Below are 14468 nucleotides of genomic sequence, written 5' to 3'. Positions count from 1 at the left end.
ACTTTCAGTGACAGTTGAAAGGGTGAGGCTCCTGCTCACCAGGCACACAAACTCACAATCTGCAATTGAGGTTAAGTTGATGCTTTCTCCTTAATATGTCTCTTGTGATCAAGATACTGAAAGTCAGATTCAGCCCTCAGATAAAAGATGTAAATTTGTCTTCTAAAAACTTCGTCATTGTTCCTGGGAATGCAGCTCAGATTGTATCTTCAGTCACATCTTGGGCAATCTTCACAGCAGCTTGCACAAGAATAGAGACTTTAGCTAGGAGTTCTCCAAGCTAGTTATACATCAGATGAAGTGAGGGACATCTACATCTGTAGCCAACCAGGCTCTGCTAATGTAGCTCTTTCACATCTCCTTTCATTATTTCCATTAGTAGCACCAGAATCAACACTAACTACCATTTTGGCTATTTTGGTAAAAGAACAAAAAAAGATGTTTCCCCCTGCCGCCCCAGACATTTTTCTGGTTGGAGCAACTTCTCAGCAATGTATTCACAGTGAAGATGTTGAGAAATTTTGTGACTGAAAGAGTGATGGTGAATACACAGCCTTAAGAAATGGGCACCAAGAGCTCCCATAGGCTGATAGAAATAACTTCTGAATGGAGAATCTATATAAACAATTAATACAAAGGTTGATTGAGACCTATCATTTAAAATCACCTTCTGCTAGTGCAAGATACCCTATGTCATATAAGTTCAGTCATGAGGTCTCAAGAGGGAAACTATTATGAATAGTCTGATGGATCACACAGGCTAAACTTGTTGCTTTGAGAGGCTGGAAATGTGCTTGAGCACAATAAATCCACATCGGGTAAGACCTGTCTACAGTTTATTTTTTGAGAATAATTCAAAGGTTTGACCAGGAACACCAAAGCATCAGGACAGCCCATTGAGTCTGGACAACTCTTGAGAACACTGAGTTTGGAAGAAGGTCCAGGGTGAGATTCCATCTGCCAAACCTCAGATTATAAGACTAACATTTAGCTAGATATCACGCAGTCCCTTTTACCTTGTAGGTGCCTGTTTTCATTAATTGCCTACCTTGCCTGATATCTCCCTTGGAAGGGGTCTTCAGGCTCTTACACATGCTCCAAGGCGTGATCTGGGAGATGGCTTGTGAATTGTGTTCAAAGCCTCCCTCTCTATTCTCCAAAATTAGTCATGGTATCTGTTTCATCCACCTGCTTTCTCCCTAAGAAAATGTGAGACCTTGGGCTTTACAGTTTAAACTCTCTTTCCTGTGTCCTGAAGAGGTGTCTTATCTGCAAGATTTCATATGGTTCAGAAGATTACATCTCCCCACCTTCCATGTGAAGCTAGGCCATGGAACTGCAGTATCCCAGGGCCAGAGGTACAGCCCATGTCCCCACCCAATGAATAGGTATGTCCATTTGGCAGACAAGGTAGGACTGGATTAGAGACCCAGGTCCCTCAGTTCCTCTTATATTGGATCCTTCATGGCTGAGAAAACCCATCAATACTAGGAAACTCTCAATACCTCTACTTCTGTAAAGCACTGAGAACAAACCCTGCACACTAAGGATTTGCCTGCGGTCTCATTTCTTTGCTTCCTTTTGTTGTGAGTTTTGGGAAAATCCAGATTCTACTAAATCAATGGGAATCTTTCTATCAGCTTGGATAGAAATTAGATCAGGCAACATCTGACTGGAAAAAGTGAATCACGCTTCTAATAATACAGATAATATTAATAGCTTGGCTTTATATAGTGCTTTTTAACACAAAGCATTGTGTAGTTTTAACCTTTGTGTGCATGATTTGCTTTTACCAGCCACCAAAAAGCAACCACATGTGGAGAGAAATGTGACTGTGACGAAAGAGTTCACAGCAGAGTTTTATTATGATAGCACATCTCTCCAGTTCATGAAGCTCCAGGCAGCAGATTATATACTAACAGCACAGTGAAGGTATTTGGTGCAAAGTCAGGTGAAAAGTATGATCCGTGTTGTTTTTGAAACCTGAATTAGTTGCCCATGTTGCCATTTTGACTAGAAAAGGTCATTAAGAATATTTTGTTTTGTTTCTGGGTTTTTTGGTTTTTTGTTAAACTTTTTGCCTCTCCTGCATGAACTTCCATTTGTGAGCAAGTTCAGTCTCAACTGCCCTGTTATATCCAACTAATATTTCTCATATCATCCCCTTTTTCCTTTGTAAAGGAATAGTAAGTGAAATGGACGATCAGTCTGTGTGCAGATCTATTACACAGAGACACATTCTTCAACAGACTATATATGAAAAATGCTTTTTATCTTGCAATCAGAGGATGAAGAAATCTTTATAGATTTCAAATTTTCAAATATATTCTAAATCATTAGTAGATGGGCTCAAAATTCAAGAAGTAATATATCTGCTCTGAAGAGAATATGTCCGTGTCTTGGGATATTCTAATACTGGAATTTAAAGAAAAGAATACCTGTTCTTTCCTCACTCTTTCAGGCAGCTACATGCTGGCACAGTAACACTAAAATTTCACCTGTCAATACATGCTTGCTTGCTTGCTTCATTCCCTTAATTTTAACAGTTATTAGCATCTTTCCTAGATATGCTATATTGTAAATAAGAGCTGTCGATTCAAACTTACCCTGATACAAACACTGAGAAAATAAAGAATTGTTTCAAAAAGCCAAAGCTGGATAGAGAAGAACATTGAGTTATTGCAACTGTTCAGGTCATCCATGTGTTTAGACAGCTGAGTCGAAATTCATGGGGTCTGTGTTATGAAGAGGTTGCAGCTGCAGGGTACCTATAAAGGGCACAGAGAGGCTGGAAAGAATTTCTAGCAGGGATTTTCACTTTCAGAATAAAAGCGGTGGGATTTAATTTCAGAGAAAATATTACGGAAGCCTACCCTCCCCTAAATACATGTAATACAAGTGAAATGCTCAAGCACTGGACAAAAACAAAGGCATTGGCAAAGTTAAAGCATTGAGACATAGGAGGGTTTTGTCAGCAGTAGATTAGTTTGCTGCAGGCTTCTTGCCATATGCCTCCCAATGCTGTCTCTACTGGACTGAAACTTACTTCAATAGGACAGTCAATTAATGTTATTAATGATGCTATTATGAATCTGACATTAAGGATCAAAACCAAGCAGCTAGGATGTGAATCAGCTGCAGAAAAAGGGCCTGAAAAAGTCTGTCCTTAGGCAGTAATGAAGAACAGAAGAATGGCATTTTGCATCAGATCTGTGCTGAAAGCTTTGTGAAAGGTGAGGCAGGACACCAATTTCATTTCCATCTTTTACAGGTTATTGATTTCTTAAATCTCCCTTCTTAGATCTTACATGCACACTGATTTTTGTTCTGGATAAACTTGCTTTCAGTAGTGAATACAAACTCCTCATCCAAGTTTTCAGCTCCAAGTGAACATGACTTGGTTTTGTTTAATTTTGCGGTGCATCTGCTAGATGAAGCCTGTGTCAAGGATTCCTTGACCTCAGGAACAGTAAGCTTGAGCTTTTCACAAATACAATTAAAACATTTGTAACAACAGAAGCAGAGCTACATGCCACAGCAGCCACTTCAACAGTCTGCTCTTTTGCCTGCTTGCTGCCTCAGTTTCCCATCTGCTAACCGTTAGCTTTTCTAAGCCAGACAGCAGCCTAGACTTATGGGTGCCATAGGCGTCTATGCTACTAATTAGTTTTACATGTATCCAAATAAACTCCAGTTTATTCTCCTTCTTCAAAGTGTTTTTGCTCTCTGACTTCCAGCTCCCTCTTCCCACATACCCAGACCCAACAAAACACTTTCCTTTTTAACAGTCTGTCCATCCACTCTCAGAATTCAACTTCCTTTTGCCTCTTTTCTTTAGCCTGTAGCAGTGACCTAACAAATGCTGTTTCCTTCATAAACTCTTCTGTAGCTCTCAATCCAGCCAATTCTTTCTTCTTCCCATGGTCTAAGCTATATTCTCTAGTTTTTCTGAGGGATTTCTCAGTCTGCATCAAAACACTCACAGCAAAATCTGTCTTTACTTTCTTCACTACAAACCTGAGGTTAGTCTTATATTGCCTAATAAGCCAGGTGTTAACAAAATTCTTCCTGCCAGTGGTCTTTATAATTATTCCCTTTTCAGGACTGCTAGGCTAGACCGAGCCAAGTGCCAGTCCTAGACTCTCTTAAAAGACCAGATCATTTGGTTATGCTGGTAAAATGGAATGGATTAAACCAGGCTGAAAAAATCATCATTAGTCACTTTTGTTTTAAGGTCAGAAATGCACATTCATAGAATAGCAGAAGAACATCACCTTCCTAAGTTTCAACATAAAGTTAATATTATATGCTTATATTAATATTTGAAGGAGATCTGCATAATTTATGTGAAATTATCATATAAGTGATTCCTGCTATAACAGTGGAAAAAAATTACTATAGTTCTGGGAAAAGTTATAACTTTTCTTGTTCTCTTGTCTTTAATGAAATTAAATATGAGTTTCCACAGGAACCTAAAGCTTTCCATCATTAACATAAACTGTATTTGGACATTTTCTATGCTTTTAAGAGCTACCTTGAGGAAAAAAGCAGGGAAAAATTATAACCCACTGAATTTTCTGTTTTATATTTATTCTTCTGGGAAAAGTACAAACCCCCCTATTATTTCTTCTACGGGATCTTACAGGATGTCACAAGTAGTGTGATCGAAATCATGTGTCTACTTTTGTGTATGTAGGGGAGGAGGACTGTTCAGGATGGCAATTTCCTTCAAAGCCATGCTGCTGACAGTGAGAAGCACAAAGCTGCTCTTTGCTGTGGAGTCCACCAGCCTGGCTGCCTGCCCACTGATGGAGGATCCAAGGCTGAGATGGCTGCATCTTCAAAGGTGAAGTCCTACCCTTTCAGCACTGGGGAAACCATAGCATTAACTTATCATCACGCATTGCTTCATACTCTGCCTCCATTACAATTTGACCACTTTAGACAGCAGCATCCCTATCTCTGCCAAAGCATATTATATTTTACTTGTAGTCAGAGACCAGGACTGGGCTTTTCAAGTCCAATGTTGCAGTTTTGCTGGCAGCTACAACAGCCTCTTAGTCCATTTCCTTTCTTATGAGTGTTCAGGACACATTCCACATGTTTTGTTCCTTCCCTTCAAGTCAATATTTTAAAAACAAATGCTTGGGGAAATTAGACCTTTGGGATTAGGCACAGAACAAGGATCCCCAGCAGTGAACCCTGCAAATGAAAGCTGCAGCTGACATTGCCATGGTCACCTGTTGGGCCTTTTCTGCTGATACTTACACAGCTTTAGGTCATTTAACACCTACCTGACTATAACCAGAACTGGGCTAAAAGACATGCAAATGCTACCCTCAGCCACAGAGAACATTTAAAGCTGTTGAAGAATACCAACGTAAGCTTGCATTCTTTAGCTAATTTATCTTTGCCTCCTTCCTTTTCTTTCATATTTGATGACACTGATTTCTGTTCTGCTTGGGAATGTTAAATACATACAGCCTGGCTAGCAGGAATGTGGTAGGTTTGAATGATGTCTCTAAAGGTCCATGGGGTCTATAAGGTGAGAGGAGACAGAATCACTGGGGTGCATAGAAAGTCATGATTTACACTTTAAAAGGGATCTGAAGGTTGAATGACAAACAGTTATTTCTTATGCTGTATTAGACTGTAAACAGCAGCTCAAACAAAATGAGTGGAGAAATGCAAATGTAGGTTGTTTAAAATCAGCCTAGACTGCATAAGATTTGCATTGCATGAGGGAACTGTGTAAGAAACAATCTTGCATTGTTACAGGATGGGACTAAATGACCAAACCATCCCCAACTTCTGTGAATCTGTCTGGAGCAGTCTTCAGCTTGTACAATTAGAATAATTGTTTTGTCAGTTAGTCACTAGAAACTCCCTTTTGCTGGAGAGATTGTTCTTGGCTAACAGCTCCAGGCAAGATCCACTCCTAGTGTGACAGAATTATTCCAGAGCTTAATAGAGTGAGTGTGTTTTATTGTGCCATATATAATTGTCTGTATAATAGTCTGTGCTTAGTAAATCAAGCCACTCTGCTAAATATGATTGCCTTAAAAAATCAGCAAGAAAAGAAAACAAAAATAAAAAATCTGTAGAAATAGGTCAAATAGATCTCACAGGCTCCTGTGTTATTCCTAGCTTTGTAGTGCTGTACAGAGGAATTCTGCATAAGACAGTACAGCTCACTGTGAGAAAATCCAAGTTCTTTAACCTCATAATTTTTTCTGTTGAATTTGAGGCACTTTCATTGGCATTCTGGCTGAAACAAAATCAGTGATTCTTTGAGAGAAAATGACAAAAGAAAAAAAAAGGCTCTTTTATTAGTTTGGTTTTTTTTAAGTAGAATTGTTAACAGCTTTAGCCAGTGAACATGCAGCATCTGATATAGAAGGTATTGCTAACTTTTTTTTATGACTGAGGCAAAGTTTAGTAGCTTGCAATATATTGTTCTTGAAAGCTAACATCCCAGTGCCTGACATATTAGTATGTAAGGCACAGCATTTACTCTAAATTCTGTGAATTGTTTCTCTTGAATGTGGGGAAAGGTAAGCTTTCTTCAGTAGTTTCAACCAACATAAAAATACATGAGTTGGGACTGAATTCTGCAGAGACATATTTAGGTTTTTCCATCTTGTACCGGGAAGAGTAATCAGCCACTCCAGTTACACCAAGGTCTGCCTTGTCTAAAGCCCACAGAAAGTGTCTGATGGTTGAGGTCAGCCTTAAGGGTGTAGGAACATCAGTGCGAGCAGAGAAGAGAAGGCTACAGCACAGCGGATGCACACTATATCTTTGTCTGCAGAGGGATTTGCTACAGCAGATGATATAAAATAGGAAAAAGGTTTGATACAAGTATGAAAAACCACATTACTGTATCTGATTAACTGTGTGAAAACATAATGTATAACACGAAACATTTGCCCCAACATTCTCTGGAGGCTCAGAGTTGGGATGAGCTACAAATCACAGGGGCTGTAGGGATTTCCTGGGGAGACCCTTCAGTGCAACATAGCAGAGAACAGTGGACAATCTCCCATATCTAAATGCAGTTACAAGGCCACAACAACAACTGAAATGAAAAGCACAAATGATTAGTTGAAACAACAGATGACTTAAGGCTAAAAGCTCACCCAGCCGATTGCAATGTGGAAGTGTCCTTTGCCAAGGTCTGTAAAGTTATCATAGTATTTTCTTTTTTTAGAGTTAGCATTACACGTTTCCTTTTCTATAGTTATGGTTTCTGGAAGTTTCTAAAAAATGTGTGTCTAGTACCTCAATTGATTAGAACCATAGTTTTAACACTTTTTACAATCTAAGATGAGCAACTTTAGTTGGTTTGCTTTTAGGAAAAAAAAAATAGAAACCCAGCCTTGGCTCCATAATGCCAGTGTTAAACATCCTGCTCATTTTGATGGGGCCAGACTGTCATGTAGGTATCCTGAATATTTCTTATTTGTTTATCTCCTGCGTCAGCTAAACCATCAGTTGTTCATGGTGGCTTTAAAATGGATTCAAGTAAGTCTCATTCTGTTAAGGGGTTGGTCCTTCCTTCTTCCTGTACTGGGTTTGCCCTTGTCATTACAGGCACACAATAAGAAGGCTTCTCTGCCACAAATGTTTACAGTGCAGTCTGTAAATAATGGATTTCCATTGTTTACTAAAAAAAAAAAAAAGACTCTTTTTAAAGTGCAAAGCTACAAGGTTTGCAGAGCTGGCGTCAGCCTCCCCATACACAGTCTCTTAGTTTCCGGGAAGAAGCCCAGGGCATCCTCCCCTCTTGTAAAATGTTTCTGCCAGAAACATTTTAAAACTGCTCAACAAAGAAAAAATGTGCAAAATGAAGTGTTTCAAGGGAGGAGGAAACTAGAATATAGGGGTGAAAAATGGAACCCTGCAGGAAAATACTTCAATTTTCTAGTAATACCAGTCGATAAGGTGGTTGAGGACCAGTCTGTAAAGGGTGAGTCCCACATAGAGCCTTTATCTCAGAATCAGTAAACATTTCATACAAAGTTAAAACTGTACATTTTAAAATTCTGTTCTAGGGTTCTGCTCTTTTAACTTTGTACCAAAATATCAAAGTGCTAATTTATGTCAGAAAATGTTTACAAAATAGAAGGCATGGAAGGAAAAAGAATGCATTTATTCATTTGAATTTCTTTCCTTTCTAATTCTGGGAGAGAAATTGATGCCTACGAATAGCTAGTCTGGATATGGGGCTCATGATTGTTCCTTGGGTTATGATGTGTTTATAGTGGCTTCTCATTATCATTGTGTCCAAATGTTAGCAGAAGTTTTGATTTAATTAAAATGACAGTTTGAAACACACTGGTCAGCAGGGAAAAAAGTTGTTCCCAGTTCCTCACCTGATTTATGATAGCATTTGTTCCCAGAGGCTATTTTTCCACTTCTAAGAACTGAAGGGATATAGGCATGATGATACCACACACTGATACCCTCTAATTTTGAAGGTCTTGGCTATGAGAGTGGAATTCACAGCCTTTCTGAGCCACTTATTTTCCAAGTGACACAGACAGGGAGTTCAGAAGTGGGGAGACTGGACACACAACACCACAGCCCGTAAGATAGCCAAGAGGCAAAGGCTGAAGAGTGGTATTCATCTGAAACCTTGTCACTCTCAGGGTCTGAGATGCTTTCCTGCTGCTCATCCTGAATGGTGTGCCAGGGTGAAAGAGGAAACTATTTTGAAGCCACTTCTAAAACATACTCACCTAAGTCACACATTTAAGCACCGACAGCCATCTCATTTTTTTCATACAGGCCATACCTGCTGCTCCTTCACGAGGAGATGTCACTCCTGTTGCTGTTGAGTGCTTGTGGTTAAAACACTTACCTAGGAGGCAAAGAGCTGCTTTCTTTCAGGAACAGGGGGTCACCTTCTACACCCTCAGAAGATGGTCCATGACAGGAAAAGTAAGATGAGGTGTCTACTGATCAAGATTAGCCACTGTCAGGCCAAGAGAGAACTCACAAGGCTAGAAAGTGATAGCAAGATGGAGGAGCATATCTGTATCACAGTGAGATGCTCACTTTATTTTCACAATGCTAAATCTTTTCTTGGATTTGTATTTAGCCTGTTATTTATTTCATATAGTACCTTGAATGCAAAAAGTGAGATGCCCCTTTCCGTGCTTATCTCTAGGCTCTGGCACAAGCCTGAGCTAGTCTGTTTTTTGTTCTTTTAGGTATTGTTGATGTAGGTAAGTGTGGTGATCTCATATACTCTTCGTATAATATCCTACTTCTTAACACCATAATTAATGGTACCCCCATGGCAAAAAAAAAAAATGGGCCAAGCATCTTTGCTCTCTTTTGAAACAATCTGGCAAGGAGGAAGGTACAAAGAGTAAGAGTAACCCATCATGAGAGGTCATGCATGAAATGTAAGTCTGGTACCCCACTGCAGAGGGTAAGGAAGGCCACATATATGAATTGTTTCCTTATCAACTTTTAATACTAACTTAAAAAAAATACACCTGTCCAAAAGTCTGTGCACGTTTACAAGCTTTAACATCCACACAGAAAAGCATGCAGTGCTAATGCCTTTGAATCATTTTCCAAAATCACTTTCTTTAACTGTGTCTTATATATTTCTTCTTCCTCAAAGTCCAAGGGAATGGACAAACCTTCCAGGATGTCCAGAAAGACAGACAGTCTGGATGCCATCGAAGGGAAACTTGCATGACATTTCTGTTTAATTCTTTTGCCACCAGGCCAAGGAGGTTTTTACCCATACAAAGCATATCTCAGTCTTTTCACTGCAACCAACTGCCATGTCTCAAGGAGAGGAAAATAGTCTCTGGGGTGATAGAGATCCACACCACTAAATGCTGTAGAGCTCAAAGATCATATTCTAAGTACAGAACAGGAACTAATTAGAAAAGAGGGCAGGCTAATGCTGAATGCTGGCCTAATATGGGTTTTTTTTACCCTGAAGCTAAGGTCTGAAGTCAAGTGTATCCTGTACTAATTCAAGTGCCTAAATGGTTCCAACATGTCTCTTGCCACAGAAGCTCCCAAAGGTTTCCTTAAAATACTGGCATTGTTAACAGTGGGAAAAGGAGAAGTGGCAAAACTCCTGTTAGGTGAGGCCAGGGGATCGGAATGAGTCCCTCAGCTATGGGGCAGTGCTCACACAGCACTTTGAAAACTCTGGCACATGGGCAACTTGGGAGCCCTTCCTTGATAAGTGTTTGGCAGTTTAGGGGTCCCACAGAGGACTGTTGATCACTGTCCTACACCCAGAAGAAGTCCCCAGAAGCTACAGGAAAAGGAACTAGCACCTGAAGGGAAGCTAGAACTGCTGCACTGATGAACAGGGTAAGATACTCTGTCTGATTATTAGAACCAGACACAGCGTTTTGGACAGAAGTCAGAAAAATGTCTCTTGTCAGAAAGATGATGCTGCGAAAGTAAGCTAAATACTACTACATTTCAAACCACAGATTTAAATATGCTGCCTCTGTTATCCCAACTATGTTTGATGAACTCACAATATTTTGAATTCCTCATTTAGATATGTTTTCATGTTTCATTACAAAGTCAATATATCCAAATGCATCACTAAATTAAACATATTAATATTTCATAAATTTTATCTGACAATATACTGCAGTATTTCATCATTACTGAAGCAAATACTGTTACCTTAGCAAATGCTGCAGCATTATAGAATAAAAAATCCTTTCTTTGATGTAAACTAAGCATTCCAGTGACATACAAAGTTTGAGTGCGTTGCATTTTCATTCCAGTTTGGAATGAAAACAAATGTCAAATTGCTGTGAATTCTTATGGAATAGAAATGCTATCCCTTACTGGCTCTCTAGACTGTCTCTAGACTATCATAGATGGCCCTTAAGCTGAGAATATTTTGAAGGTCAGAGCAAGTGGATCTGAGCATTACAACTAATGATGCCTTTGATTTCACAACAGCAATATAACCAGCTAGCCAACCGACAAGCAGTAAACAGTTGCTTCCTGAAAGGGAAGATGGGATTAGAGAAAAGGGATGTGAGATCACTGTCTTGAAGCAGCCTGAGTCAGCAAGTTAGGTGAGAAAGTTTGCTCTGGTCCCAAGAGCTGCATCTGCTTCCAGAAGTGCTGACTGGGCTTATGCTGAGGCTTGCTCACTGACAGACAGCACACAGCTGGGGGACTGCAGCTAGACCTGGCAGCCGGGCAGTGTGTACATACTGTAGTCATACTGAACCTAGTGTGTCCTTGCTGACAGAGGACACTTTTAGGTAGGAGCTGTAAGAAACTGATGACTGGAAAGTGGTGAGTATATCTTGGAACAGCATATCCCTGACTGAACTGTTCCTTTCTCAGTCACCTGCCTGGGGGGCAAGCCAACAAATAGCACTGGTGTCTAGCAGATACTACTGCTGGCCCTGGAACGGCCAGGAATGACAGCCATGTTAGCCAGTCTGACCTCGTGGGGACCTGTCTGACTCACAGAAAAGAGTCTGGAAGTTGAGTCTTGGTATAACAGCTGGCGTAAAAACCAGCGGGTGGTGAAAACAGCAAGGTAGTCTCTTCCTACAATGTAAATTGGAGTCTTCAGTTGTGATGGGAGTTGCAGCTGGATTAACTGTGTGTGTGTCATGTGGCCAGAGCAAACCAAGATGTATTTCCTGCTGACCACCTCATGAAGAATTGTCTTGGAATGCTGCTGCCGTCAGTGGAAAGTCAAACACTGCACTGTCACCATGCCTGCTGGTGAGGGCAGGGAGCTGGGTGCTCTCTGCTCCCTTGTGAAAGTTCATAGAGGTGAGCAAAGCCTTCTTTCCAGCTCAGATAATCTCAGAAATTATTTCTATGCCAGCACACATACACTTTGACTCTTCAATACTAAAATGAACAGTGCTTTGTTTATTATTTTCTCTCAAAAAGGGTGACTCAACCAAGTACACATTAATTTTACCTTCCTCCCTCTTTTCCTAAACATTAGAAAAAACTGATTTTGAAGGAACACAAAAAAGAGGTTTTTATCTTAGAGATATTGCCTTGTTTGCTCCCCAGGCAGACTAAAATAGCTCCTGAACAGAAGCACAGGACACAGTTGCCCCACGTCTATCAAAATAACCTATCCATTTCTTCTTCCCCTCCAGCTTGTGTCTGCAGTGTAGGTTTAATCAAGTCATCTTAATTCTGCCACTCACAAGCTGCAGTTACACAGGGTCTCACAGAACCTCCAATCTGAAACTGGACTACAGAGTGTGAGGAAAAGCTTTTATTAGTTTTGGGGTTGGGTTTTTTTCCCTCTTTTCTTGGGCTACAAGTGACTCATTTGTCCTTGTTTTCCTAGTGATAAACCACAAGTTGTTAAGAACTTGTGGCCTGGATGTTTATCCTGCCCTTAATGGCAGATTTTAAGACCCTTTCTTCCTGTGCCACAGAAACAACCTCATTCTCAAGAAGCCCTGGCTGTTGTGGTAGCAGAAGCTCCTTAGGAAAGCCCAAATAGCCCCTCCCCACTGAATGAAGCTGCTCTTGAGTCACTGAAGAGACTTTTTTTCTTTCCACAGTTTATATTCAAGGGAAGAATATTTTCCACCCTCACACCCACAGCATTTTTCATCTCTGTGTGGCATGGAGTAACATCTTACAATCAATACATAAAACCACAAAAAAACCCAGCCCGCTTTGAGGCCAGGAAACTAGAGATGCAGAAAAGACCACACTGTGTCCCCAAGGCTCTGAAGAAGGGGACATGGCTGCAGCCACCTGGGATTGTCAGTACATTTTGAAATAAATAGAAAGCTTCAGTGTTTTTCTGGGTCAAAAGGATGTGAAGAGAACCAGCAACCGTGGAGGGAAGAAGCCATGGGATGAATATGTCCCTTAAGGTCTATGATAAGCCTACCTGGTAGGAACTAAGACCACAGAGGTGTCAGTAACATCAGGAAAGTGCCACTGCAAGGAACGTTCTGGACTCCCTGCCCTATGCTTTTACTGCTGTGTAAGACTCCCTCCCACTCAGTCTGTTGTCCTAACTAGTTTCTCTGTACAATACTTAAATTCTGGTTTTCAGATGCAAAGCCACCTGATGCTGAGCTGCAGACAACTCTGAAGTAGGCCTAGAATGTCACATTGAAACAAGAACTGAACCTTTTCCAGAATAGCGAAAGCTGCTCTGGCGTTTCAGATGCTCTCTTATCCCTAACTTTGTTTGCCACCAAAATGAGATGACAACAGCTTGGGCAACACCATTTCCTCAATATTCGTTTCACCTGGTGCTTGCCCGTCTGGCGTTGGTGCACACATGAGATGCTGCAGGCACATGTATCCTGCATTGCCAAGAGCCTCAGAGCAAGGCTCTAAGTCTCTGCGATCTCGTTATGCTCCCTGGCTACACTTACCGCCTGGATGGGCTCAGAAAAACCACCAATTGCAATCCACCGTCGCACTTCAAACTTGGCCAAGGAGACAAGCCAGGACACAGGGAAATATCACTGGATCCCTGCCAGCACTTGGGGATTTTCACTTGACTCATAGGAATGTGAAATAACACTTGCAAAAACCAGTCGGGGTGCCAGGTCAGGCCTTTTCTATCTCTTTTTTATTTATAACTGTAATGTGAACTGTCATGGTGTTCATTTATATATGACTTTTAGAAGGCAGCTTACAGTTTAGCTCTGCCATAGAAGTCCATGTTTTTGTAAGACCTTATTCTGAAGATCTATCTCCTCTCCCTCAGCATAAGGCAAACAACACTATAAGCCAGGCAATTTCTCTGCAGAGCAGCGTGCTTTGAGCCACTACAGTAAAGCAACTGGGTCTATCTGTTGTTACCTTAATAGGACTAATTTTATTTCTCATTTTTGGGAGAGGAAGAAAGGGAGAAAAGGAATTGCCTCTGTAATTCACCTTCTCTGACAAAGCTAGAAGTGCCTGGTTATTCCTTAGTAAATTCTAAGAAAAAAAAAAATCTACAGGAATGGGTAAAGACTTTATCATTTTGGCTGGCTAATGAGTTGAATTGCAGTTTTCAGTAAACAAAAATGGAAAAATAAGTTCATATACAGTCTGGACAGTAAGTTTAGAGGTGGTCTGATTTATGCAGACTCTTTGGAGTGTATCTTTGAAGAAGACCTGGAAAAGAGGCTGAAGTCCTTCCACAATTAATTAGCACCCAACCCTACCCTCAGTACAGAACAGCAACACTGTGGGAAGGTACTAAAGGGCCGGATATTCCACTTTGGATGCTATAATAATCCTGGTTATAGAAACATATAAATACAGGATAGTGTGCAAAAGAAGCAGCTCTGCACATTAAGCTATAACTACAAGGAGGCAAAATATCAGTGAGCTATGAGGCAGACAGTAGATGCCAAATGGACTTCATCAGTCCCCCAGACACATACCTACCAGTGCTCGAGTTCCTTGTGCATGGAGCACTGGCACAGGCTCCATGCGCAAACTGACTCCACATGTCC

Source organism: Lathamus discolor, chromosome 5, assembly GCF_037157495.1.
Source record: "Lathamus discolor isolate bLatDis1 chromosome 5, bLatDis1.hap1, whole genome shotgun sequence".
NCBI lineage: Eukaryota > Metazoa > Chordata > Aves > Psittaciformes > Psittacidae > Lathamus > Lathamus discolor.
This window is presented reverse-complemented; position numbering follows the sequence as displayed.